Source organism: Meriones unguiculatus, chromosome 1 (assembly GCF_030254825.1).
Source record: "Meriones unguiculatus strain TT.TT164.6M chromosome 1, Bangor_MerUng_6.1, whole genome shotgun sequence".
NCBI lineage: Eukaryota > Metazoa > Chordata > Mammalia > Rodentia > Muridae > Meriones > Meriones unguiculatus.
The window spans coordinates 96,441,714-96,469,155 of record NC_083349.1 but is presented as its reverse complement, the minus strand read 5'-3'; the positions used below and the strand labels follow the sequence as shown (position 1 = coordinate 96,469,155).

General features: G+C 39.4%; 1 long non-coding RNA gene and 1 other non-coding gene across 2 annotated transcripts in view; one reads left to right on the top strand and one right to left on the bottom strand.

The window, feature by feature from the left end:
* LOC132648917 (uncharacterized) overlaps nt 1–27,442 on the bottom strand; it is a 334,735-nt gene that overhangs the window by 213,317 nt on the left and 93,976 nt on the right. The window lies entirely within an intron of this gene.
* On the top strand, nt 23,641–23,784 carry LOC132651624 (small nucleolar RNA SNORA48). Its single transcript, XR_009589214.1, has one exon. It is a non-coding gene; the product is annotated as a small nucleolar RNA SNORA48 (small nucleolar RNA).

The following is a 27,442-nucleotide window of genomic DNA, read 5'->3' as shown; positions in this document are numbered from 1 at the left end:
CCCCTGAGGGGGGGAGCAGCCTTACCAGGCCACAGAAGATGACAATGCAGCCATTCCTGATTAATTTGGCCTGGCCACACTGAGACTTGTGATCTGATAAACTAAGATCAGAAGGAAGGAGAGGAGGACCTCCCCTATCAGTAGACTTGGGGAGGGGCATGTGTGATGAAGGGGGAGGGATGATGGGACTGGGAGGGGAGGAGGAAAGGCCTTATGGGGGGAAACAAAGTGAATAAACTGTAATTAATAAAAATAAATAAATTTTAAAAATAAATAAATAAAGTTAAAAAAAGAGTTCAGAGCCATTGCCCCTTTGTAAAAAGAAAAAAAAAAATGTCTCTGCTGTTCTTTTTTCATATGTATAAGTAGAAAATACAAGTTTCTTTTACAAGCTTGTCTATATTGGGTCCACTACAAAAGAGGAGCAGTTGTCAGGGCAGGAGGAAAATACCTCCCACAAGACAGAGGACCATGGCTGTGATTACATTGGTACTCTCCTGTTTTCTCCGGTTCCCCGCATGCAAATGAAGAAGACTATGTTTGACTCAGGACAAGCCTCGGTTTGTATGTCCTCATTTTTGTGTTAAAAGGTTATAGTTAATTTGGCCTGGCCACACTGAGACTTGCCATTCTACAATGCCCTTCCAACTTCCTTGTTCCTTTGGATTCCTCTCTGAAAAACACAGCACAGCCAATGTGAGGCATTTGGGCAAGCATTTCTTCTGGAATTCTTCCAGGCTCAATGAGACCGTGGCCAGTCAAACTTGGTTAGGAATGGCTACCATAGAACACCTGGCAGCTTATTCAAAGGGGCCAGGGAAAGTGGATTTCCTGATGGTATTGGCTGGAACCCATATCGAACCATCTTATATACTTGAAATCGTTGAATCCCAGAAGATGGAAAACAGAAGACAATGAATATGAAGGTCTCCCTCTGTAACAGAATCCTCACAACATGGAAATAGTTTCATGGGTAACTGACTACAGAACCCATGGGTTTTTAAGCTGTCTAAGTCATTTCTGAGGATCCCAACACAACACACACACATGCACAAGCTCACAAAACAGGAAAGTAGAGTTCAATTTCCTCAATTCCCAGAGAGGCCAAGAAATGTGGTGGGTAGGAGTTTCAAATAGTCAAAGTACTGGTAATTCCAGCTAATTCCACGATTTTTATTTCATTTCTCAAAAGTGAGAGTAAGCTTATGAAAAGCTCTTAAATAGTGTGCTTATGTGAACTGAAAACCCCCTCCCTAAAATGTTCAGAGTATCACATAAGCACTTTGTTGAATTTGATATTGTCTTTTTCATTTGGGTGCTCTGTACAAGAGAGCTTAAAAGATTTTGCATATGGTTGACAATTATATGCCCATGTCCTGCCTGAAATATCATGATTGTTTATGAAAATATGTTTAATAATGCCAGATACAGTTTGGATTGGGGAAAATAAAAAACCTTGTGAAAATTCTACTTTCCTAACAAATAGTTTTAATTATTTCTGAAGAAAAATGCCAAGGTCAAGAATTCCTACTCTTGGGCAGTGGTGGTGCGCACCTTTAACCCCAGCACTGGGGAGGTAGAGGCAGGCAGATCTCTGCATTCCAGGACAGCGTGATCTACAGAGCAAGTTCCAAAAGAGCCAGAGCTACACAGAGAAACCTTGTCTCAAATAACCAAAAGAAAAGGAAAAAGAAAGGGGGGGAGAGGGAGAGAAGGAAGGAAGGAAGGAAGGAAGGAAGGAAGGAAGGAAGGAAGGAAGGAAGGAAAGAAGGAAGGAAGGAAGGAAGGAAGGAAGGAAGGAAGGAAGGAAGGAACTGTCCTACTCTGAGCTAACCTAAATTGCTCCTGAATGTTATCAATAAAATCAAACAAATTCTTTGTCATTTACTTGCCGTGTTCAATATGCTCTGGGTCTGTGAAAGGAGTAAAAACAAAGTTTTGTGCATCCAGATCTAAGGAAGGCTGTGGTGTGAGGTTACACTCTGTCTGTATGCTCTTGGGACCCCATGAGTGTGCAGAAGTAAGTATTTACACACAATATTTATGTTCTCTTTGTTTCAGAGACTCTTCCGTTTAGAAATGATTTTTTTTAATATTTCTTTAAAAGTTATTTATTTTATAGTTTAAAATGACACAAATAATACATCTCTCCTAGAAAACATATTTGTGGTGACATTATTTATAAGAGAAGATAATGAGTAAGTATTTCTAAGACAGAGCTGTGATTATAGTTATAAAAATTATTATCATACCTGGCATGCTTTTACAATGGACTATAAATTACTCTTTGCATTATTATTAAGCTTACATTACATGTTTATTCCTTTATGATCAACCAAGAGAATTACAGAGAAATAGTTATATAAAGTTGATTTTCTTAATTTTACATATTCATGGATAGAAAAAAATAAATGCCTACCATTACACACACACACACACACATACACACACACACATACATATTAGGAAATAATTATTGCCAATATATAAGTGCAATATATGTCCAAATCATGACGTACAGAAGTATCTGTTTTATAACCTATCCAGTTTTAAGTAATACAATGCTGTATTTTTATAATAAAATTTTTATTCCTTTTTTTTTTTACAATCATTCAGATCCTTCCACATTTAAGGAAATAATTAAGAGATCACATTGGAATAATACGCGTTTATTTCTAACCACCATTTGCAACCACTTTGCTAGAAATCATGCCTTATCAACCACAGCAGGTTATGGGGTGACCTGGCTCCACCATCATGGCTGCTTTTCTACCTGCTACTTATTGACCTTCAAGCTGCATACTGTGAGAAATCATAGTGTGTTTCATCATACTGGGAAATGATAAACAGTTTCCACAAGTATGTGCCTTGTGCATGCCAGATAAGAATGACAGTGTAATTGCAAGGCAATTTACAGAAAAAAAATCGATTATACTTTACACATAATATTTATCAACAGTTTAATTGTGCTTGAATTAATCTTTATGGTATGAATAGACTAGCATCACTAAATTCCAGAAAATGTAGTAAAGGGTTGCATTGAGGCTAGACTGTATTCATGATCAAAAGTAATGCAACGGACATTTGAATATGCTTTAACTTTATATAAATTTTTTATATAAAATTTTTATAATTTTAACCGTAACACAGTTCCTTTGATTATATATTTCACATCATTATTTCAGATGGAAATCAATATTACAATCCACCTTTATGACTTTTGAGTGCCATGAGTCTACCAGCTAAGAAAACTTAGAAAGAACTGAAGAACTCTTACCTCCGTCATGATCTTTCAAATAAGTCAGGGGAAAATTGGAGGAATTTGGAGTCTGTCACTCTGTCACGAGTATTTAGAGAGGTTTTTAAAAGAGATTTACATCCATAACTGGAAAATGATTAGCCAAAATTTAGAGAATATATTAAAACTTCTTTGGAAGCAGAAGGCAGATTGTTTCCTGTTGTAGGAGAAATACACATCCAGAACTGAGCACTAAACCCGGAGCTTCTTGAGATCAAAGTTTACTAGATAGAAAGGAGAAGGGAGGATAGTGAGGTGGGTGAAGGCTCCTGCTACCAAGCCCGGTGACCTGAATTCAGTCCCTGGGATCCTCCCAGTAGACGAAGAAAAGTGACTCCTAAAGGTTATCCACTGACCTTCCAACACACGTCATGGCAACTGTGTAATACACACACACACACACACACACACACACACACACACACGGATTCACACACGGATTCACACACACTAAAAATCGTCTTTAGAGAATTTTAAAAACATAGGAAACAAGTTAGTTTATAATACACATGGTAAAAATCAAGGAGAAAAGGGAGTTCTATATATTACATGAGAAAGAATTACTGTATGCAAAACTTTGATTTGACCCAATGGTCTGCTGTAAAAGAGATAAAGTTTTACAGTTTATTCATTCTTTTTCTTACTAGCAACTGTAAGACTGTCAGAATAATTTTCATTGTAAAGTGTGGTCATTTCTTATTTCCGTATGTTTCACAAACGAAGAACACGGCTGAGATAGTCTGTCAGCACAGAGACACGGAAGCTGTACTGTAGGACTGACTCCCACATGCACAGATTCACCCAGCGAAACTAACAGATAGCTTGTAACAAGGAGATTGGCCCAAATAAGTGTAACAAAGACAATTCGCAACAAACTGATCATCATAAGGACAGGCGTGCACATGTGCGCATTCTGTGTGAATGTGCGGGGACAAAAACATGAATGTAACCATATACTCTACATGTGCATTATGTAATAAAACCAATATGAATATTTTAAAACATATATCACAAATCAAATCATTTACTAGGTCACACTTAAATTTAATAAATGCCATATGCTGTTCCCACCCGCCACATTCTAGATTACCACTACGGCCACTTAAAAGTATTCACATAAACATAACCAAGATGGTGTGAAATTTTCTGTTTCATGAAGCACATGAAATTGTTAGTAAAAAATTTTGGTAGACATTTATTTTACAATATTTGTATGTCTAAGTTTTAACTCATATTTTTATAATCTTTACTTAATTCTATTATAAAATGTACTTTTTACCTGGCATAAAACATTTACTAGGTTTTTTTTTTTGTTAATGATTATAGATTTACTTTATTCTTGCAGATTCAGAATGCCCTCGTTTCATTTTTATTTCTTTTTAAACTATTTTGGTTTACTTCCTCAAAATCGCAGAAAGCATTTTGGAGGAAAAAGAAAAGCCATTTACCAAGTAAGTTAATTTCTTTTTGGCATGAGAAAATGTGTCAAGTCTGAATTTCTAATGAAGCTGTTGGTCAATTGTTAAGTTTTTCATTTATTCTCAAATTGTATTTGAAGAGGTTCACCAAAACATTAAAATGCCGTTGAAGCAAAGTCCTAGAATAAAGCTATGACCGTTTGGTAAGCGTGGTGTGAGAGTTACAGTAGTTTCTTCCGGGTCTCTGTGATGGCAAACCGGCTGTAAACAACGTGAAGAAGGAAAGATGATTTATTTTGGCTCAGAGTTTCTCTCAATCACAACAGAAAGAGTGGGGCAGGAGAGCAGTTCACATCATGGCAGCTGGAAAGCAGAGAGAAAGGACGCCTGTGCAGTGGCTTTTCCCCCTGGACACCCAAACTGTGGGTTTGCACCCATGCTCCCATAAACACACACACACACACACACACACACACACACACACACACACACACACATACACACACGAGTCGTTTCTCTCTGGAACTCTCCTTACAAACACATGCAGGGTTGTACTTCCTACTCTCCTAAGTGCTTTCCAGCCCAATCGAGTTGATAAGAAATGCTAGTTAGTACAGATTCCTTCTTTCTTAGCTCCCCCCAAACACTGATGACCTTCTGTGAGAAATTTTCCAAATCTGAACTTTTCACGCAAACCTTAAGAAATCTGTGATAATTGGGATGGGAGGAGAGAGGGAACCACGGTGGGGGGGGGGATATAAAGTGAGTAAAGTGTAATTAATAAAGTAAAATAAAATTTTAAAAAATGAAAGAAAGAAATCTGTGATAAACTACATACCCTTATTAGCACAACAGTCTCTACTGGATTCTGTTGTCTCAAACATCTCAGCCCCCAGACTTTTGCTTTCATTCCAGAGTCTCTCTCCAGGCCAACACTAAGACCATGTAAATCCTGAAAACCTCCAGCTTACTCCATATAAACTTCTGTCAACAACAAAATAAGACGACAATATTTGTGAAAGAAAAGAAAATGGAAATTCATGCAAAGTCTCACAAAGGAATACTCTCCTAAAGAGAAAAAGAAACAAGGTCAGCCTTCCTGGGTCTGCTCAGCATAACATCATGTTTCACTTTTAGTCCACTAGCACAATAAGAAGGCTCTCATCCTTGTGCAGCTACTCAACAATTCATCTGCATTTCTTTCTTTTTTCTACAAAATATTTAAAGCCTGTTGTTTTTTTTATTTTTGAGATTATAATTTAATCACAACATTTCTCCCTTACATTTCCTTCCTCCAAATCCACCCATAGGCTTGTCCTCGCTCTCTTTCAAATTTATGGCCCCTTCGAGCCTACTGTTTTATACATAGAATGATGGTTAGAGCTTGAGATAAAATGAAAAACGGAAGGAACTAGGTATTCTTAAAGGTTATAGATAGTATTCAGTCGGCAGGGCATAATACAGCTCCTGCGACTATGAGACTCCCACACAGTATGGCTGCTGATGCCCACACCACAGGGCAGCATAAGAGACTCCAAAGGTGAGTGAGAAGTTTGCTCAGGGGGAAAGCAATCACTCTTGGCTTAGAGTAATGCATTCTAACTCCTTCCCCTGGCATCCCGGGTGATCTGTTTTTGCAGTGCTTCCACATCTCTGTAGCCTGGCCTGTTCCTGTCATGCTACAGAGTTCATGTGCTGGCAGCCCCATGCTCTGAAGCATGCCCAGGATGTGTCCTCTCGTGTTGTCTGTAAAAGTCTTTCTGCCTTCCTTGTCCCACTTTGGGTCGGTCTTATACATGTCCTTTCTCATCTGCATTTCTACTCCCACGAGAGTATCTTCTACACTGAGACACACACCTTCATCTTTATTGGCACAACTCATTCTATTCCAGCCCAGTCACACTGTTCAGAGCCTTGCAGAAATAGCCAACTCAGAATGATTTGTTCACCATGGCCAACTGATAGAATAGCTGTGTAATTAGGCCTCAGAACAGTAAGAACTCCTTCTTGGTTCCCTCTCTATAAATCAGAATATCTGATATTTCCGTCTTTCTTTGGTCAATGTTGTCTTCAATAGAAATGTGTGGCACAAATCAACCTCTCTTACGTTCTTCATGATTCTCAAGGGAAAACTGCAGCAGCTAAGCACTGGTCCCAGACTCCTTTCATTTGTGTCATGTGGAACTACATATTGAATGCTGGCATGTAAGATGTACTGTATGAACTGGCTTGGAAGAGATGCTCCTTAAAAGAGACCATGAATAAGCTACAAGGTATAGTTCTTTGTCCTCCTGTTGCCTAGGATACAAACATGACAGCTGGCACAGCTGCCATTTTAATCTATGAATTAAGAACAGAAACCAAACTCCATATGGTAAGCCTACAAGCTTACACACACCTCGCTCCTTGTGGGTGGCAGAGTGGCTACCCAAATCTTGAATATCATACCTTCAGATATCTGTCACTAGAAAGAAATTACTGTTGTCTAATCTTTGGTGAGTTGATTTTCTCTTCTGTATAATTAAAGATGTGCTCTACTTTTTATTCACTTATAAACTATATTAAACACAAATAAGAAAGCCTTTTTGTAGCTATTTCCTCTCATCCATAGAGGAGGAAGAAGTAGCATAATACTCACAAGAAAATAAAACACTCAGAAAGCTCATGAAATTTTCAACATCCAAACACAATCTCTTGAAGTTTCTAGAGGAGGAGTCTAACGGGCTCTGCTTTTTAAAGTTTCTCAAGTGTCTAAGGGTAACCTCTTAATTGTGTTCTTTTTTTTTTTTTCAATGCAGTTTATTCAGGAACATTGAACAATCCTCGGACCCCGGGGAAAGCCAGCCCACAGCTTAAATAGCCTCTGGGTAGCCAACCCAGGCGTGCCACGGGGGCAATGCAGATAGGTCCACATACATGGAAGCAAGCCAGATCCTCAGCCTTAGCCAAATGAAATGTGGAATTGTTCATGACAGAGAGCACTCACCATCGGGAAGGTGGAAGGCGGATACCAGCTCCATCTTTAAGGCATAGCATTCCGCAGCTCTCTACAGTTCCCCCTTTTTGTTTTAGACGCATCAGGCAAGTCATTCTATAATCTCATTGATTCACTAAAAAAATAAATAAAATAAAAAATAAACTATATTAAGCCCACTAAATGCTCACTGAAGTTGATAAAACTTGTGTTCAAAATGTTATATTCACATGAAAGACTGAGTGGGAGTGGAGATTTCTGCAAAATTCTATGAGATTGAAACATTCACTTTAGACATATGACTTATAGCTCCTTAGAAAAAAATGGCTCAGAAAATATTAACACAGAAGACAGAAATTCAAACTCCATATCCTCATATGGCAGTTATGAAATGAAGTTAATTCATTTCTTAATCATTGTCCATATCTTTCTCTTTGTTTTAATAATCATGTATTTTCATTTATTTTAGTAGTGAACTTCCACGTTGTTATTTCTCTGTATTTTTTTCTTTGCAGTTGCTTAGTTCAGATAAAATGACTCCTGAGTCACATAGACCTAACTCTTAACTCAGCTACATAAAGAAGCAAGAACACAGTGCTTAATTAATAATTTTTTCACCTGAATTTAAGCTCTGTGTCTTCCTCCAGAACATTCTCCTCCATGTTGAAGGAGCACATTGGAAAGTTCTTTTGTGTATCGGACGGGTCTGATGCTCTTTGGGTGGATGACACCTAAATGAACATCTGTACAAAGTCCCAGTTTATTTCTAATATCAGAGATCAGACCTCTACTCTTGCCTGATGCGTCTAAAACAAAAAGGGGGAACTGTAGAGAGCTGCGTAATGCCGCGCCTTAAAGATGGAGCTGGTTTCCGCCTTCCACCTTCCCAATGGTGAGTGCTCTCTGTCACAAACAACTCCATATCTGGCTAAAGCTGAGGATCTGTCTTGCTTCCGTGTATGTGGACCTATCTGCATTGCCCCCGTGGCACGCTGGGGTTGGCTACCCAGAGGCTATGTAAGTTGTGGGCTGGCTTTCCCCACGGTCAGATGATTGTTCAAGGTTCCTGAATAAACTGCATTGAAAAAAAAAAAAAAGAAAAGAAAAGTTCTTTTGTAAAAGGGATATGATGGAAGGCAGGGATCAGGACAGAAAACAAAACACTGGAGAACCAAAGTAGTTTGTTGAGAAGTGATTTGACATTCGGGAATAGGTATTGCCATTTCCCTCGGGAGTTTGTCTCCTAAACAGAGCTTCCAGGATGAGAACAATGAAGATTAGAAACCTTCACAGAGTGACCTTGGAATTTCAATTGCTTCACATTTTCTTTTTAACATACAATACTAGAAAATGAGGCCAGTTAAACTTGAACAGCATAAGCCACTGATGTGTGAGGACTAGAAACTGTTTAGTCATATAACATAATATATACTTGGACCATGGAGATGCTTAACACCCTGTCATATTTTATTTCATTGTTATTCAGGTAGCCAAGAGGCCACTTCCTCATAAGTAGAAACTCTCCACCCTGATTTTATTTTATTTTTCTTTAAATCCAGAATGCAGGGAGTATATGCAGTAATTTTTATCTACTTTATTTGGATTCCTTTTGTCCTTCCTCAATCCTTATCTTTCCTAATATTTTCTAACCACCACCACCCCCAACACTAAGTAGGAGAGAAAGAGGGTTAGTGGGAATAGAGGCCTTAATTCTCTTTGGCTACTTCAGGCTACTTTGGGTCATTGGGTTCTTTGGAGCAATAGCAATCCCAGTCATCAGGATATCTAGCAGTCCAGCAAAGGAGCAACAGCAAACTGCAAACACAGCAACAGCATGAACAGGCAGCCTTCTCCTTTCTCCAAGCATCTCCTCGAAGCATCCTTTTTCTTCTCTCTGTGCTCTGGTATAGGATACTATATCCTATCATAGTCCTCAAAATTTAACTACAGCAGGCAAAAACCATGAACCTCTCTGAGCAGCATGAGGCAATTATAAGCTGTGAACAAACTGAAAGCAGCCCCATATCCCTCACTTCAAAAACTCAATATAACTGTTTTTTTTTTTTTTAAGAAACCAAAACTTCCTCTACAAGAAAGATCATCTGTCTCCCCTACCTCATAATTCAGCCTGAATGTGTTCAAGATTCCAGGCTCTGGATACTTTTTTATTCTCCAATATCAATAAAGAAATCGTGCTGAGGGAGACAGGTATGAAACTCACAGAATAAATAAAGGTTTTTTAAAAAAAAAGGAACAGCTCACCTGGATAGATAATAGATAACAGACAGACTTATGACAAGAAAGCCTCAGATATGTTCTTAAATCCTCTGAATGACAAAATCAGACTCACACAAATTAGCTATAATAATTTTTTCAGCTATAATAATTTAAAGTCAACTGAAAATACACTTAAATGGCAAAAAAAAAAAAACTTTATCTTCACCAAAAATCCAGATTAGTATTTAGACTACTGGGAATTATAGACTTATGAAAGGGAGAATTCCAATAGAGGAATATCGAATGGCAGAGAAATGCACTTAAAGAAATGTTCAACGTTCTTGGCCATCAGAGAGATGCAAATCAAAACAACCCTGAGAATTCACCTTACACCCATCAGAATGGCTAAGATCAAAAACTCAAGGGACAACACATCCTGGAGAGGTTGTGGAGTTCATCCTCAGTGAGGTATCCCAGGAGCAGAAAGACACACATGCTATATACTCACTTATGAGTGGACATTAGACATATAATATAGGATAATCATACTAAAATCTTTATACCTGAAGAAGCTAAGCAAGAAAGAGGACCCTGGATAAGATGTTCAATTCTCATTCAGAAAGGGAACACATTTTAGGAGCCATCATGCTTGCTCTTCACAAGCAAGTAACCAAGGGAATGTGTTTTAGGAGCCATCATGTGTGCTCTTCCCCAGCTCTCTGGTACAATGTACAGATTCACACTCTGTTGACAAATGTTAACAATACAGACAGCTCAAAACTACTGAAAGAAATTTACCTGTCCTCCTTGTATTTTATATTGGGGACTTTGAGAAACTTATTGTATAAAGTTATTTCTCACCCTTTCATCTTTTCATGCTTCACCCTCTGTCATGGAAATGGAAACCTGGAAAATACATACCTGGCATATTACCACACTCATTAAGACCCAAGAGAAAGAAAAGATATCTCCTCCGGTCTTCCGGGAAATTTTTTTCAACTGTCACTTAAGATCATTTTTTTTTTAAAGTCATGTGTAGGCTTCACTTCATCTAACTGGTTTGATTTCCCTTTTTATTCCTTCTTCTTTGACATTTATTATAGGAAAGCAAAAAAAAAAACTTTGGGACCAGATATCCTTGACGCTCTACACGCTGCCCACTCCATGGATTCCCAGTGGTGTTAGTAACCCAAAATTTGCATTTTGAAGCAACAGACAAAAGCCCTAAAGAGATAGGACTTCACTATCAATTAAAAAAAATACCATATTGAAGGTTTGTGTATTTAATTAGATGTCTAAAATTGAGGAAGTACGAAGAAAGAAAGGTTTAAAAATTAACAAAGGAGGCTAAAATAGTGAGGTGTGTCTTCAAAGACATGATTTGGATCTAACTTATTTCATTTATTAGGTGCCTAACCTTGCACAAGTGTTTTAACCTTCCTGTGTGTGTGTTAGCTTTCCCGCTTGCACTGTATTCTCTTAAAGTTCTATTCTCTGATCCCATGACTGTGGATCAACGCGGGTTCACAGATGAATGAGTATGGATGAGAGCTAGTAAGAAAAGAATACAAGAGCTAGGAGATGAGGAAGGAGGCCACAGCTGGGATACAAATTGAATAAATTGCAATAAATGATAATAATTTTTAAAATGTTACTTTGAATAAATTGCATCAAATAAAAATTATTACTAAAAAATAAAAATGAAATACTGAGAGTACTAAAAAAAAAAGAGAGGAATATAAGAGCTATGGTTTTCATCATAAATGTCACTCAAGACCCTACATGTTGATGCTTAGTCTCATCGTGTAAAGTTATTGGAAGGTGGTGGATCTTTTAGGATATAGACAAGTAGGAAGAGTCCAGATCACTGCAGGAATAGCCTTGGAGAAGAAGTTGAGATTCCATCTGCCTCTCTGGGTTCAGCTCCCTGCCACTGTGAGGGAAGTCTCCTCCTCTGCCACTCACTCCAGCCATGCTATTCTCTCATCCCAAGCCCCAAAGCAAAAAGACAACCAAGCATGAAGTCCAATCAGCCAAAAGCAAGCTCAGCCTTTGGGGGTTTTGTTGGTGCTGTTGTTTTGAGTTTTTCACCTATCGAATTTTGTTCTTCATTTATTTGTTTATTCATTCATTCTTTCATTCATTACTTATATATGTGTCTGCATATGCAACTTTGTTTCAGGTGCACATGCCACATATGGAGGCCAGAAAAGAGCATCAGTGTCTTCCATCATAACTCTCTGCTCATTCTTGTCATAGGGTTTCTCTGAATTCAGGGCTCCCACCTTCTCAGATGAGCTGGAACCCAGAAAGCCTCAGTGATTCTCCTGTATCCACCATACAGCCCACCCCAGGTTCCCCAGAGCAGAGATTAAAAGTGAGACACGTGGTTTTTATGGGATTTGGGACCTGAACTCTGGCCCTCACAATTCTGAAGTAGTCACTGTCAACTACTGATTTATATACTCCCAGTTCAATATTTTAATATTTTTGTTCTGTTTTATTTCTAAATATAAAGCATTAAATTTTTGGTATATACTTTTAGTATAAATTTTAGTATATAGCAAAAGTTCTATAAATGTTAGCTATTATGAGCATATTAAATTCTTCTTTGTTTTCGTAGAGTTTTTTTAGGCAGAATATTCTATGGACCTTATTTGCTGTAATAGTACTTTCTAGACAGATAGTAGTTCATGGCAATCCCCCTGTTTTAGCCTCCCCAGCAATGGGATTACAGGCTAGCATCACTATACCTGGATTTTCTTTCTCGTGAGATGATTATCTTAGATATTTGGACACAATCTCAGAGTGCATTAGTACAGTGAATAATTTAAAGGATAAAGTAAAATTCAGTGTGAAGGAAAGAAAAGATAGAGGAGAGGAGGGGAGGAATGAAGACAATGAGGAATGAGAGCAGATAAAGATAAACTAGATGGGTAAAGTGCAAGTTACAAATGTGAAACAGTAGAAATGGGGTAAACTGGAAAGGTTCTGCAGACAGCCTCCACCCATCTCCATGCAGCTGCTCTCACAGAAACTACTTTGCAGTTGCCAGGTTTATATTTTTCCAAGGGAATACAGAAATTAGGATTCTTATATGACTTTTTCCAATTTCTAAATGTGAGCCCAGAAATTCAAATGCAAAAAAAAAAAAAAAATACCAAGTCTGCAGGAATGTCACCATTTATTGTGGGACAAGTGATACACTTATCATACAGTGTTTGAGGAGGACCCCAAAGCTTCAGTAACCATTTCAATACTATTTTAATCCTGTAATTTAGAGTAAAAATGCAAGATGGCCACAATCTAAGTATCAAAATTTTAAATCAACACAAGGTCTCACCCTTCAGCAGCACAACACACAACCCCATTTCACTTCACACAGTCCCACTCTATCCTTTAAAGCTGCCAAGCTCAAAGAAACACTTAAAGAGATGCTCAATGTCCTTAGCCATCAGAGAGATACAAATCAAAACGGCCCTGAGATTTCACCTTACATCCATCAGAATGACTAAGATCAAAAACTCAAGTGATAACACGTGCTGGAGAGGTTGTGGAGAAAGGAGAACCCCAGAATCTACATTGCTGGTGGGAATGTAAAATTGTACAACACTTAGGAAATCAATCTGGCACTTTCTCAGACAATTAAGAATAGCGCTTCCTCAAGATTCAGCTATACCACTCCTAGACATATATCCAAAAGAGGCTCATGTACACAACAAGGACATTTGCTCAACCATGTTTGTAGCAGCTTTATTCGTAATAGCCAGAAGCTGGAAACAACCCAGATGTCCATCAACAAAGGAATGGATACAGAAATTGTAGTACTTGTACACAATGGAATGCTGCTCAGCAATTAAAAACAAGGAAATCATGAATTTTGCAGGCAAATGGTGGGATCCAGAAAAGATCATCCTGAGTATCCCAGAAGCAAAAAGACACACGAGATATACTCACTTATAAGTGGGTACTAGACATAATTTAAGATAAACATACTGAAATCTATCAACCTAAAGAAGATAAACAAGAAAGAGGACCTGGGGTAAGATGATAAATCCTCACTTAGAAAGAAAAATGGGATGGATATTGGAGGTAGGAGAAAATAAGTAACAGGATAGGAGCTTACCACAGAGGGTCTCTGAAAGACTCTACCTAGCAGTGTATCAAAGCAGATGCTGAGACTCATAACCAAACCTTTGGCAGAGTGCAGGGACTCATATGAAAGAAAGGGGAGTTAGTAAGACCTGGAGAGGACAGGAGCTCCACAAGGACCAAATATATCAGGGCACAGGGGTCTTTCATGAAGCTGTTTCTCCAACCAAGGACCATGTATGGATATAACCTAGAACCCCTGCCCCAACCCCGAGGGAAGATCAGCCTTGTTAGGCCACAGAAGAGGACATTGCAGCCAGTCCTAAAGATACCTGATAAGTAAGGGTCAGATGGAAGGGGAGGAAGTTCTCCCCTATCAGTGGACTTTGAAAGGGGTAGGGAGGAGATGAGGGAGGGAGAGTGGGATTGGGAGGGAATGAGGGAGCAGGCTACAGTTGGGATACAAAGTGAATAAACTGTAACTAATATTTAAAAAATAATAATTTAATTAAAAGAAAAAGAAAAGAAAAAAAATAAAGCTGCCATGCAGCAAATTCTCTAGAAGCATGGTGGTGCCTAAGTGCCACACTTACTAACCAGGGCAAGACTACCTACTTGGTATGGCCGATGAGAAGTGGAAACCAGGCCAGGATATAGGGATCTCAGTAAGATGGGGCTGAGTCAAGTTTATTGCAAGTAATCAAAGGTTTTATACTTTTATCAGAAACAGAATATAATGGAAGTTGCCACGATCAATACAATTGTAGTTCCCAGGAAACAGGGATGTTTGGGTGCTAAACAAGATATACAAGATTGATGTCTAAGACGAATTGTCCAGCCAATATTCTACATGCTTTGTTGACTTCTAAAGAACACGGAGAAACACTGAATGCTTCCCTGCCAGAGGGAATGAGGGAATGCCTCGGTTTCTCAGGAATCAAAAGGCATGCAGTGCTCCAGAAGCACTGATTTTAACCTAAAAAAAAAAAAAGAAAGAAAAAAAACAAAACACATGACATGACATGTGCCTCTCAAGGCAGGTTAGATCAGGCCAACTCCTTCATTCCCCACAATGATGTTATAAGTTCAAACAGCAAACAGGGCAAAGCAGATTTAAGAGTAAAGATGGTGAATTCATTAGCAGCCATTCTGTCTGAGATGTTTTAGGGCCAGGAAGGCAGGTGAGTTTCTAAATGCATCACAATGGGGCGGTGATATCAGTAAAGGGAAGAATAATACTATCTATTTTATGCCACACAGGATCCAAAACCCACCTCTTTATCAATAATTCTCACTAAGAAGATTTAATTATGAGGCAAAAATCTCAACTTTCTAAGTGAATACTACAGTCAAGGTCCTATGTTACAAGGTCAATGTTACATCTGACGTGGACCTCTATTTCCACCCGACTCCTAAATCCATTCTTCTAGTAAAAGGTGCTACCTACAGCTTATCACGAGTACTTGGGCATCTTCCCTAAGAGAAAATGTGGAAACCCTGAGGTCTACATGAGGTTTGCAAAGAGCATGTGTGACCCTTGCTGTCAATCAATGTTGTGTCACTATACTGACGACTCCTTCAGGTACAAAGGCCTTGACGAACCACCTTGTGGGACTGGACTTTTTAGAAGGGAGTCTTTCCACAAACCATCAATCTCCCCCTCAACCAACCTGATCCAGAGTGGGAGTCTGGGTTCCATCCACATATGAAATCTCTGGCTTCCCTTCGCAATTAACATTGCAGCACTTGCTAACATACAACTGGTAGCCACATGTTTGAAGACTGTTCATTGACCACACCATTACCTTAGCAATTGTACATGTGCCCAGTTCTGCCACCTGCTGACAGAGCATTTACTGCAGGGCAGAATTCCCAGTGGGACCTTTACAGAAGCCTGCTAATCAAGGCAAAGCAGTGTTTGAAGAGGCGACATTTGCAAACTGCTTGCCCAATCTTACTTTCATAGCATCCTTTAACACTGGGAAGGTGAGATAGCTCATCAGGTAAAGGTGCTCGCTGACAAACTAGATGATTTGAATTTGATCCCTAAGCGGCACATGATAGAATGAGAGAACTGATTCCACAAAGTTGTCCTCTGACTTCTGCATGCATGGTGTGGCGCGCACACACACACACACACACCCAAACACATATCACGTACACACATACACCACATATATACGCAATCATACTTTTTAAATATTGTTTCAGAGGGAAGAAAAATTATCCTGCAGTAGAATACTAACGGAAGAATCATCCAAGGAAATGAGAAAATACATCTCAGGCTGTTTCAGATAAATCACTGCCAACAAGAGGGGAGTGTAAGACTTGGGCATCATGGCAGATCATTGAACCAACCCAAAAAAGGACCACAGTTCTATCATGACCATGTCACAGAACAAACCAAGAATCATAACAGCCATCTACCAGTAACAGCATGAGCTGAACCATAATAAAAACAGACTCTGCAGCCCAGAAACCACCTAAACATACCCACGGTGGAAACCAACAAATGCCCTGGCATTCTCCCTTCCAATCCTTGTGGGAGTAACCTCTTTGAGAGCTTTGGACCTATGAAATAGAACTAAGAAAAGTCTTTAATGATAAGCCACTCCCAAACACCAATGTAACCAGGAAAAAAACTAAATCTCCTTTAACTAAGAAATTAAGTTTTTCTTTCATCCTGTGAACTTAAAAGATTGAAGCCAAAATCCAACATCCATTCATGTTTAAAGTATTGGAGAGATCAGGGATACAAGGCACATATCTAAACATAGTAAAGGCAATATACAGCAAACCTATAGCCAACATCAAACTGAACAAAGACAAACTTAAAGCAATCCCACTGAAATCAGGGACAAGACAAGGCTGCCCACTCTCTCCATATCTCTACAACATAGTGCTGGAAGTCCTTGCTAGAGCAATAAGACAGTTGAAGGAGATCAAGGGGATACAGATGGGAAAGGAAGAAGTCAAATTATCACTATTTGCAGATGATATGATAGTATACGTGAGTGACCCCAAAAACTCTACCAGGAAACTCTTACAGCTGATAACACCTTCAGCAAAGTGGCCGGATACAAAATTAACTCAAAAAAATCAGTAGCCCTCCTGTATACAAAAGACAAAAGGGCTGAGAAAGAAATTAGGGAAACAACACCCTTCACAATAGCCACAAATGACATAAAGTACCTTGGTGTAACCCTAACCAAGCAAGTCAAAGACTTGCATGAAAAAAATTTCAAGTCTCTGAAGAAAGAATTACAAGATATGAGAAGATGGAAAGATTTCCCATGCTCATGGCTTGGCAGGATTAACATAGTAAAAATGGCCATCTTACCAAAAGCAATCTACAGATTCAATGCAATGCCCATCAAATTACCAACACAATTCTTTACAGACCTGGAAAGAAAAATTCTCAACTTCATATGGAATAACAAGAAACCCAGAATTGCTAAAACAATCCTCTACAATAAAAGATCTCTGGAGGTATCTCCATCCCTGATCTTAAGTTGTACTATAGAGCAACAGTTTTAAAAACTGCATGGTACTGGCATAGAAACAGAATGGTGGATCAATGGAACTGAACAGAGGACCCAGAAATAAACCCACACACTTATGGACACCTGATCTTTGACAAAGATGCCAAAACCATACAATGGAAAAAAGATAGCATCTTCAACAAATGGTGCTGGTCCAACTGGATGTCTACATGTAGAAAAATAAAAATAGATCCATACTTATCACCCTGCATAAAACTGAAGTCCAAGTGGATCAAAGACCTCAACATAAAACCTGACACATTAAATCGGCTAGAAAAAAAAGTGGGGAATACCCTAGAACTCATTGGTACAGGAGAAAACTTCCTGAACAGAACACCAACAGCACAGGCTCTAAAAGCAACAATCAATAAATGGGACCTCATGAAACTGAAAAGCTTCTGCAAAGCAAAGGACACCGTCATCAAAACAAAGCGACTGCCTACAGACTGGGAAAGAATCTTCACCAACCCTTTATCTGACAGAGGACTCATATCCAGTATATATAAAGAACTAAAGAAGCTGAAAAGCAGCAAACCAAGTAATCCACTTAAAAATTGGGGAACAGAGCTAAACAGAGAATTCTCGACAGAGGAATATCGAATGGCAGGGAAGCACTTAAAGAAATGCTCAACCTCATTAGCCATTAGGGAAATGCAAATCAAAACAACCCCGAGATTTCACCTTACACCCATCAGAATGGCCAAGATCAAAAACTCATGTGACAACACATGCTGGAGAGGTTGTGGAAAAAGAGGAACCTTTCTCCACTGCTGATGGGAATGCAAACTTGTACAACCACTCTGGAAATCAATCTGGCACTTTCTCAGACACCTAGGAATAGCGCTTCCCCAAGATCCAGCCATACCACTCCTGGGCATATATCCAAAAGAGGCTCAAGTACACAAAAAGGACATTTGCTCAACCATGTTTGTAGCAGCTTTATTTTTAATAGCCAGAAGCTGGAAACAGCCCAGATGCCCCTCAACTGAAGAATGGATGCAGAAACTGTCATACATCTATACAATGGAGTATTACTCAGCAATGAAAAATAAGGAAATCATGAAATTTGCAGGTAAATGGTGGGACCTGGAAAGGATCATCCTGAGTGAGTTGTCCCAGAAGCAAAAAGACACACATGGTATATACTCACTCATATAGACATATAACATAGGACAAACCCACTAAAATCTGTGCATCTAAAGAAACTAAGCAAGAGAGAGGACCCTAACGAAAACGGTCAATCCCCATTGTGAAAGGCAAAGAGGATGGACATCAGAAGAAGAAGAAAACAGGAAATAACCTAAGAACCTTCTACAGAGGGCTTCTGAAAGCCAGAAGAAGAAAACAGGAAACAAACTAGGAACGTACCACAAAAAGCCTCTGAAAGCCTCTGCCCCACAGACTATCAAAGCAGATGCTGAGCCTGATGGTCAACTGTTGGGCAGAGTGAATGGAATTTTATGTAAGAACTGGGAAATAGTAAGAGCTGGAGAGGACAGGGTTTCCACAAGGAGAGCAACAGAACAAGAAAATTTGAACACAGGGAACTTCCCAGAGACTCATACTCCAACCAAGGACTATTCATGGAGATAACCTAGAACCCCTGCACAGATGTAGCCCATGGCAGTTCAGTGTCCAAGTGGGTTACATAGTAATGGGAAGAGGGACTGCCTCTGACATAATCTGATTGGCCTGCTCTTTGATCACGTCCCCCTGAGGGGGGAGCAGCCTTACCAGGCCACAGTAGAGGACAATGCAGCCACTTTTGATGTGAACTGATAGACTAAGATCAGAAAGGAGAGGAGAACCTCCCCTATCAGTGGACTTGGGGAGTGGCATGCATACAGAAAGGGGAGGGAGGGCGGGATTGGGAGGGGAGGAGGGAGGGGCTTATGGGGGGATACAAAATGAATAAAGTGTAATTAAAAAAAAAGTAATGAGGTCACTTTCATTATTAAAAGCTCTGAGAGGACCAAGAAATGGTGTCCTGAATCCCTACATTAAAAATAAATAAATCAGGATAAAAAAATTAAAAAAAAAACGATTGAAGCCTGAAAACGTGTTAAAATAAAGAAAACTGGATAGTTTTCTTCACATATCTGAGTGATGTTCTGGTATTGATGAGTATCTAGCCCCTTGGTGAGTTTCAGTGAATGTTTGTCCTTAACTTGAGAAAGTGGTCCATGCAACGAAACTAAGAGTACCAAACCACACATTCTTTTTCACCACTTTGTTCTCCTGTCTGTTCAGAAGTAGGTTAAAAGAATTTCAGAACTAAGAGAGAGCTATCACTCTAACATAAGGTTCACTGCTATTCTGCACTGCTCAGCTTTGCGAGGAAAAGGAAAGCGCCAGATGAGGGGATTTCAGACATGAGTTATTAGATTTGCAAATTAGTGTAATGAAAATTACCAACACGGATCTGCGGATTTAAATGAACTGTATATTTTTCCTGAATTTCAATAGAAAATAACTGTTTGTTTCTTCCAAGAAATAGTTAAGATTGCTTATTCTTTTGCATAAATCAATATGATCTGCACAATAAAGCTAATAACCCAGGGAAGACTACAAAATGTAGCCTTGTAGCTTCATTCCAGGGCTTCGTTCCAGGAGCTAAATAGCAGTTTCTATTTCTAGTCGACTGCCATCTTTATCAAGCTACTTCCTTGACTCAGTGACAGGTTTTAAAAGACATGTTCTGAAGTAAAGATGTTGTCCTGCTCTTTGTTCCTTGAGTTTAAGACAGTGATTGCTAAAATAATAGGAGTGATTGGCCATTACTATATTTTTAAATTATTTCATAATATTGAGATGAATTATATGTACATAAGATGAGTTCTAAAAAATACTCTTACTATTTTTTCATCATAGAAGCATCCATTTATCTCATGTTAGGTTATCATATTCCTATTTATCTGTAAGGCTAAGTTCCAAGATACATAAAAAAGTAGTTTTGTCTAATAATGAGTTATTTTGTATTTTAACAGCATGCTCTTACTCATGTAATCCTTCCAACGTGATATTGAAAGATTCAAACATGGAATATAATTTTTAAAAAAAAGCTTCATTTAACCAAGGAGGATAAAGTCCAGTAATTTTAGATTATTGTTTGAAATGTACTTTATTAGATATATGATGAATGTTAATGCATGTTTACCCCTTAGCTTCTAAAATGTAACAAAATTTTAAAATGTGTTTTAAATAAATCTAGCACACTGCTTTGTTTATCTGTCATCTATTTGAAATCAAAATGGCTTAAAATATAATGTAAAAAATTTTGAGTTTAATGTTTACTTGGATAGAAGTATCTTCTACTTAATTACAGAAAAGCACTGTTTATCTTATTTATTCTCACTGAATATTAGCAGAACAGATTGGCTGCTGTGCACTCTGATGCTGTAATGATGTCAGGTCCCACAAAACTTAAGCCCGATTTGTTTTATTGTTGCCTAAGTAAGGAATTTGGGTTTTAGGATTTCCAACACTCTCAAACCAGAACTTTATTTTCCCTAAGTTCCAATGGTAGAATTCAGTCACACAGCTGTTGTCTTGAAGTTTTCTTAAGATCTTGTGCATTCTGGCCTGTGAGATGGCTCAGCTACTGACCTGTCATTCAAGACATGCAGGCTGTAGCGGTAGCAGAACAACCATTGTGAGGGCAAACGACTGCTCCTTAACTAGCTTGGAGACTTGTTTCCACAAGAGGAATGTCATGACTAGCAACATAAATCTGGCCAAAACTTATGAAGGAAGAAGTCTTAGGTCTTAGGGAATCCCTACCCCTGCTGCTTAGCTACACTGACATGGCATTAAGTTCCTCCTAGGTGCCTGTTTATACCTCAGACAAAAGCTACTCTCAGATTTAATGAGAGAAGTGTCTCTTTGCAATGAGCAGGGATCAATATGGCAACTTACAGTTGCACAGGATGCTGAGACTTAAAGGTGGTTGAGAGCCCAGCCTTAAATAAGACATTTATAACACCACCTCCTTCAGGCTCAGGGAACATTCCAGAAGAGGGAGTGGAAAAATCACATATGAGAGCTAGAAGACAGGACAAACAGCCATCCATGTTATCGTGTAAGCATGACAGTCACGGCAATCATAAACTCAGAGCATTTGCACCAACATGCACTGTGGTCCAACCCAAAAATCCACTGTAAATGGAGAAGGGGCTTATCTCTTACTCCTGAACTATTGACAGATAACAGATTCTGGGATGAGGAGAGGTATAACACCCAGTTATGTGCTCACTGGTTACGCCGTTAAACTCAAGGCCACACAGAGAAGCTTGTGGAACATCCAACAACACAAAAAGTTGAGAACACAGAAAAAAATGTTTTTAAGGAAGAGGGGAGGCTGGAAATGGCATCAGAGAAGTAACAGAAGAGGGAAAGTAACCAGAATGCATTGTGTGTGTGTGTGTGTGTGTGTGTGTGTGTGTGTGTGTGTGTACAAAATTGTCAATAAAGAAAATATGTTAACAAGGTCCTCTGTGTCAGGCTCCTGACTTGTTCCCTCTTTTCTCCTTCTTCTGATGTCCAACTTCTTTGCCTTTCTGGATAGGAAATGAGCATTTCAGCAAGAGGAACTCCATAAGGAGAGCAACAGAACCAAAAAAATCTGAGCACAGGGGTTTTTCCTGAGACTGCTATTCCAACCAAGGACTATGCATGGAGATAACCTAAGACCCCTGCACAGATGTAGCCCATGGCAGTTCAGTATCCAAGTGGGTTCCATTGTAATAGGAACAGGGACTGTCTCTGACATGAACTGATTGGCCTGCTTTTTAATTTCCTCCCCCTGAGGGGGAAGCAGCATTACCAGGCCACAGAAGAAGACAATGCAGCCACTCCTGTTGAGACCTAATTGACTAGGATCAGAAAGAAGGAAAAGAAGTCCTCCCCTATCAGTGGACTTGGGGAGGGGCATGCATGCAGAGGGCAGAGGAAGGGAGGGATTAGAATGGGAGAATGGAGGGAAACACGGGGGGGGGGGGGATACAAAGTGAGTAAAGTGTAATTAATAAAGAAAAATTTAAAAAAACAAAGAGAAAAAGAATGAATCAAAATGAAAGCTAGTAAAAAACGCTTATTGACTAGGAATAAAATATTTCAACAAAAGTAAATGCAGTTTTTTAAGTATGGAAAGAAGGCTAAAACTCTAAATGGGAAAGTGGAATTTGCAGTATGCCTAAAGTATAAAAGACCTAGCATCATTAGCTGTCCAAATGGATCTCTCCAATATGAACTAGAAATACTTCCTTCTATTTCTGTCATTAGAAATAATTCAACTCAACATACCTTCTTGTCATCAAAATTCATCTGCATCCTCGTGTGTCAAAAGGAACAAAGAAGATGGAACACAATTAATCTCATGTAAACCGTCAGGAAAGAAATACAACATATTGCCATGAGAATGTAAGGATGCTTGCAAACTGTGTGTGATATTGAAGTCAGGGGAGAAGAACTAACACAACTCTTCTTGGACACATGCCACAGCTGAGTATCCAAAACAAAAGAGAAAGTATAATGGATCCATAGGAACTGACCCAGTAAATATCCATTTTGCTGTTCCTAAAAGTGATAGAAATTTAACATAAAACTGCAAAGCAGTCCTCATGGAATGGAATCACTTGGTATTCATTTAATACAGTGAAGAAGGTTGATGTGTGTGAGCATTCTGTCCTGCTAAATGCATAAAGGGTGCGTTTGTACCATCATCTTTCTGTATAAATGCAGCAAAACATAAAGAACTGGAATAAGTCACACAGTCTCAATGGTGCCAGAAACTGTCCCCAAAGAGGAAGCAATGATGATCAGCAGAGGTCACACACACACACACATACACACACACACACACACACACACACGAAACATAACTCAGAGCTAATGAGCCCTACTAGCCACTCAGCACAACTGGGTTCCAAAACAATGGGAGCTGAATATCCCAAAAGTGAAATGCTTGAAGCTAGGGCTATCGCTCAGAGGCAAACTTCTTGCCTAGTAATCATGAAGCATAGGTTCAATCCCCAGAACTTAAAAGGAGATGGGGGTATTTTCTTAGACATAAAATTGTTAATGTATAAGAGATATATTGGAGCCTCCCCACCATGAACAAAGAGACACCTTGGTGGTGGTGCTGCTCTTCTATAAGTCAGGAGTAGAGCAGATAGCAGTCCTTTGTTTATTCTAGCTTGATGCCTGGCTTGGTGGTCAAAGCTGTCTTACGCCTATGACACATAAAAATCAAATCAAATCAAATCAGGCAGTACAACTCAGGAGAAGGAAGACAGACAGACAGAGAACTGCAGATCACCATGCCGGTCCAAGGCACAGGCGGGCCACAGCTACTCTGCTTGCTCAAGGATGTCACCCGAGCCTGCCAGCCTAGTGGCCAGCCTGCAGCGGGAGCCACCACAATGTGAACGTGTGTAGTGGACAGATGGGAGAGAAAGAGAAGCGGAGCTGCTGGGGCACTATGGAGAGAGATAAAACTGGAGAGTGAAGAGGAGTAGCCTGTTGTGAGGGACCAGCCCCACCACCTTGGACCATGGTGAAGTACCAGCCCAAGCTGCCACTGAGGGCCACACCTGGGTCCGTGAGTACAGAGTGGCAAGAGTCAATGTCAGTAGTTCATGTTAACACTAGAGAATATGGGGACTTTCTTGGTCAGGGATGCCAACAGAGACCGTGTGACAGCTCAGGAGCTGTGCAGAACCGGCCCCACACTCACTGGCACTCTGGAAATCAGGCCCCATCTCTCACCAGCGGCAGCACTCTGGACAGCGAGCCCTGCACCTAACCTGTGCAGCCCAGTAGTGCTGGCCCTAGCCTAGGGGTGAATAGACGAGCCAGCACCCATAGCAAGGGAGAGCTGGCCCTGCCAGTTGTCTCCCTGACATGAGGTGGTGTGGGTGCAGGGATGATGCCCTCCCCTCCTTGCCTCTCACCACCTGTTGCAGTCTGGAGAGCTGATGATGGGAGCAGGAGAGCTCTCCCAGTCCCTCACTGGCTGCAGCACTTGGGGGAGCGGTCCCGCACCTTGCCTGAGCAGCACAGTAGAAGGGGTCCTGCTGGCAAAGGCAGTGGCGAGCCAGCCCTTAGGGCATGAGCATGGGAGAGCTGGCCCAGGCCCTTGCAAGCTGCAGCACCTGGCAGAGTGGGCCCTGTGCCTTGACTGGGCTGCACAGTGGAGCTGGCTCTGGGGGTGTGGTGGTGTGAGCCTTCCCCAAAGGTATGAGAGCAGGACAGCTGACCCTGCTTCTTGTGGATGGCCGCATTGGGTGGCTTCACACTGACCAGCTCAGCTATCTCCCAGGCCCAGATCCAGAGCCCTGAGTTGGCCCACCCCAAAATCTGTATCATCTGCAGACAGCTGGGAGACATGAAAAGGCAAGTCCTGCTGATTGAAGGCTGTGGGATCTCCATGACATAGGGCAGCATCAGGATAACTGGGAGGAGTCCCTGTAAGAATCCAGTATTGATGGTGTCACAAGAGCTAGAGTGTGTATGTGTGTGTCTGTGTGTGTGTGTCTGTGTCTGTGTGTCTCTGTGTGTGTCTGTGTGTGTTTTATTTTGAAGTAAAGGTTGCAAAAACAAAGGGAGGAGTTGAGGGGACAGGGAGATAGGCAGGACTGAGTTGCATGACATAACACTCATAAAGAATCAATAAAGGATTGAGAGAGAGGGCAAAGCATGTTAAACACAATGTTTCAGAACATATATATAACTCTCTAAGGATAACTTATCCTACCATTTGGAATAACTGAAGCTTAAATAAGGGGCAGATGGTGAGTTTAAAAGGTTCCATCATAAAGCAGGTTTATTGTCTTCAAATCAAGCCCAGACCAGAGCATGCCATGCAAACAGATTCTAATTGCCAATGATTTAACGTCCCAACCTGTGACTTGTGAAAGATTTTTTTTTTAACTCCTAAGACTAGAAAGGAACATATAATAGCATTGTGTCATAAGATGTAAGCTGTACACTTGAATCCAGAGTCAAAGCCTCTATAATGCTTGTAATATATTTTACACTATTTCTGTAATGTATGTGTCCTTCCTGTGATTTTAACATTTTGAACCAGATATTCAATAACTTCAATAAAATGTTCTTACAGTACTTTTTGTAATGTATGTGCCTTTACTCTGATTTTAACATTTTGAACCAGATATTCAATAATTCTAATAAAATACAAAATACAAAAGTGGGCACTGTGGGACACAGTTGTAATACTGAAAACTGTAAGAGGCAGAGAGAACTGATGTTCAAGGTCATCCTCAGTTACACAGCAGCTCAACAGCTTGAGCTACACGAAATATTGTCTCAAAAATAAAGAACTAATATACAGGTTTTTTTCTTTTTGGTTGGGAGCCTCATGTGCTAATGGCTGAGCCATTTCTTCAGTTCTGTTCAGGCCCCACTCCCAAGAGTAACTGAGAAATACAAATAGACTCAACAGGAAAAAATAAAGACAGCTCAAGGCTAAACAGTAGGGAGGGCAGAGTGGGTATGGGAGAAGCAGGGAGATGAATAGAATCAAAACATATTGACTAAAATTCTCAAAGAGTTAATACAAATATTGTTGAAAGCTTTAAAATTTGTTTTTTTATTATTGAAAATGTCATACATGTATAAGATAAAACACAATCATATCCAACTACCATTTCTCTCTCCAACTAGCCAGATCTTCTCCAACACCTCCTCCTCCCAATCTCATTTATTTTTTAAGCATAACGAATCTGATTCCATAATGTCTCAAAGACCCCGGGACTTTCTTTCTCATTTTTCTGTCCATTTGACATCACCCTAGTCTACATGATTAGAACCTCTTCTGGAGCATTTAAGCTTTTTTTCCTGATTCTTGGAAGGAGAAGAAGAAATGAAGGACAAGAAATTTCCTCAACAAAGAACATAACCAGAATTCTGTGAAAATCATCCTATTAACATTTTTGTATCTAAAAGATGGTTGTAATCTATAACTGGCTATCAAGGCATCTAGAAAAGAGAATTAAGTTGCACAGCTCTGTGCCCAGCTACAACTAGGTACAGGGATGTTATTTCTAAAAATGAGACTATGGAGAACAGTAATTAGCAACCTGCCACAGAAGAATAGTGTTCAATGAAGTTATGACAAAGTACTGGAAATTAACAACAACAAAAACAAAATGTTTAGACAGTACAGAGAGTTCTCACTAAGCCGGCACTATCCCTTCCACTGTTGCAGAAGTTCCAGAACATTCCATCCTGGCGGACGGAGTAATAAGAAACAAAACTCACTCAAAAGAAAACCACGCTCCCTTGGCTATTTTAAAATAAACATTAGCTTTTATTTTTAATTCAATTAACTTCCCAATAAGAAGAAAAATATTTAAAAGATACCAATAAAACTTGCAAAATAATAACTTTGAATCAACATTTCACGATTATTGGGTTATTATATTCCTTGGAGAAAAATACTTAAAATAAGTAATAAATTTTATAGTACCTCAGGGACATGGCATAAATTGGGCTTAAGATACAAAACGAATGTTAAATGTTTTTGGTTTGTGCACAGGAATCCAAGGGAATGGTACTAAACAACACTGATGAATTCTTCTTCTATAAAAGATGATTTGCTTTGGAGCTTCAAAACAAATCATTATTAGCCTGTCAATGGATAATATTATCTAATAAAATTTGCACTTGCACCTTTCACTTATACAAAATCATTTTCTTAAAAATACCACATCTATATTAAATATTTAAATTTCATATTTTAAACAGTGGAAATCAGAAAAATGTTAATAAAATTTATATCACAAAACATTTTTGAGTAATATCACCTAAAAACCCCAAAATGATGTGCTTCTTAATTTTTGGCAATGATCTCTCTGACGAAGGATTTTCTTCACTTATAAAA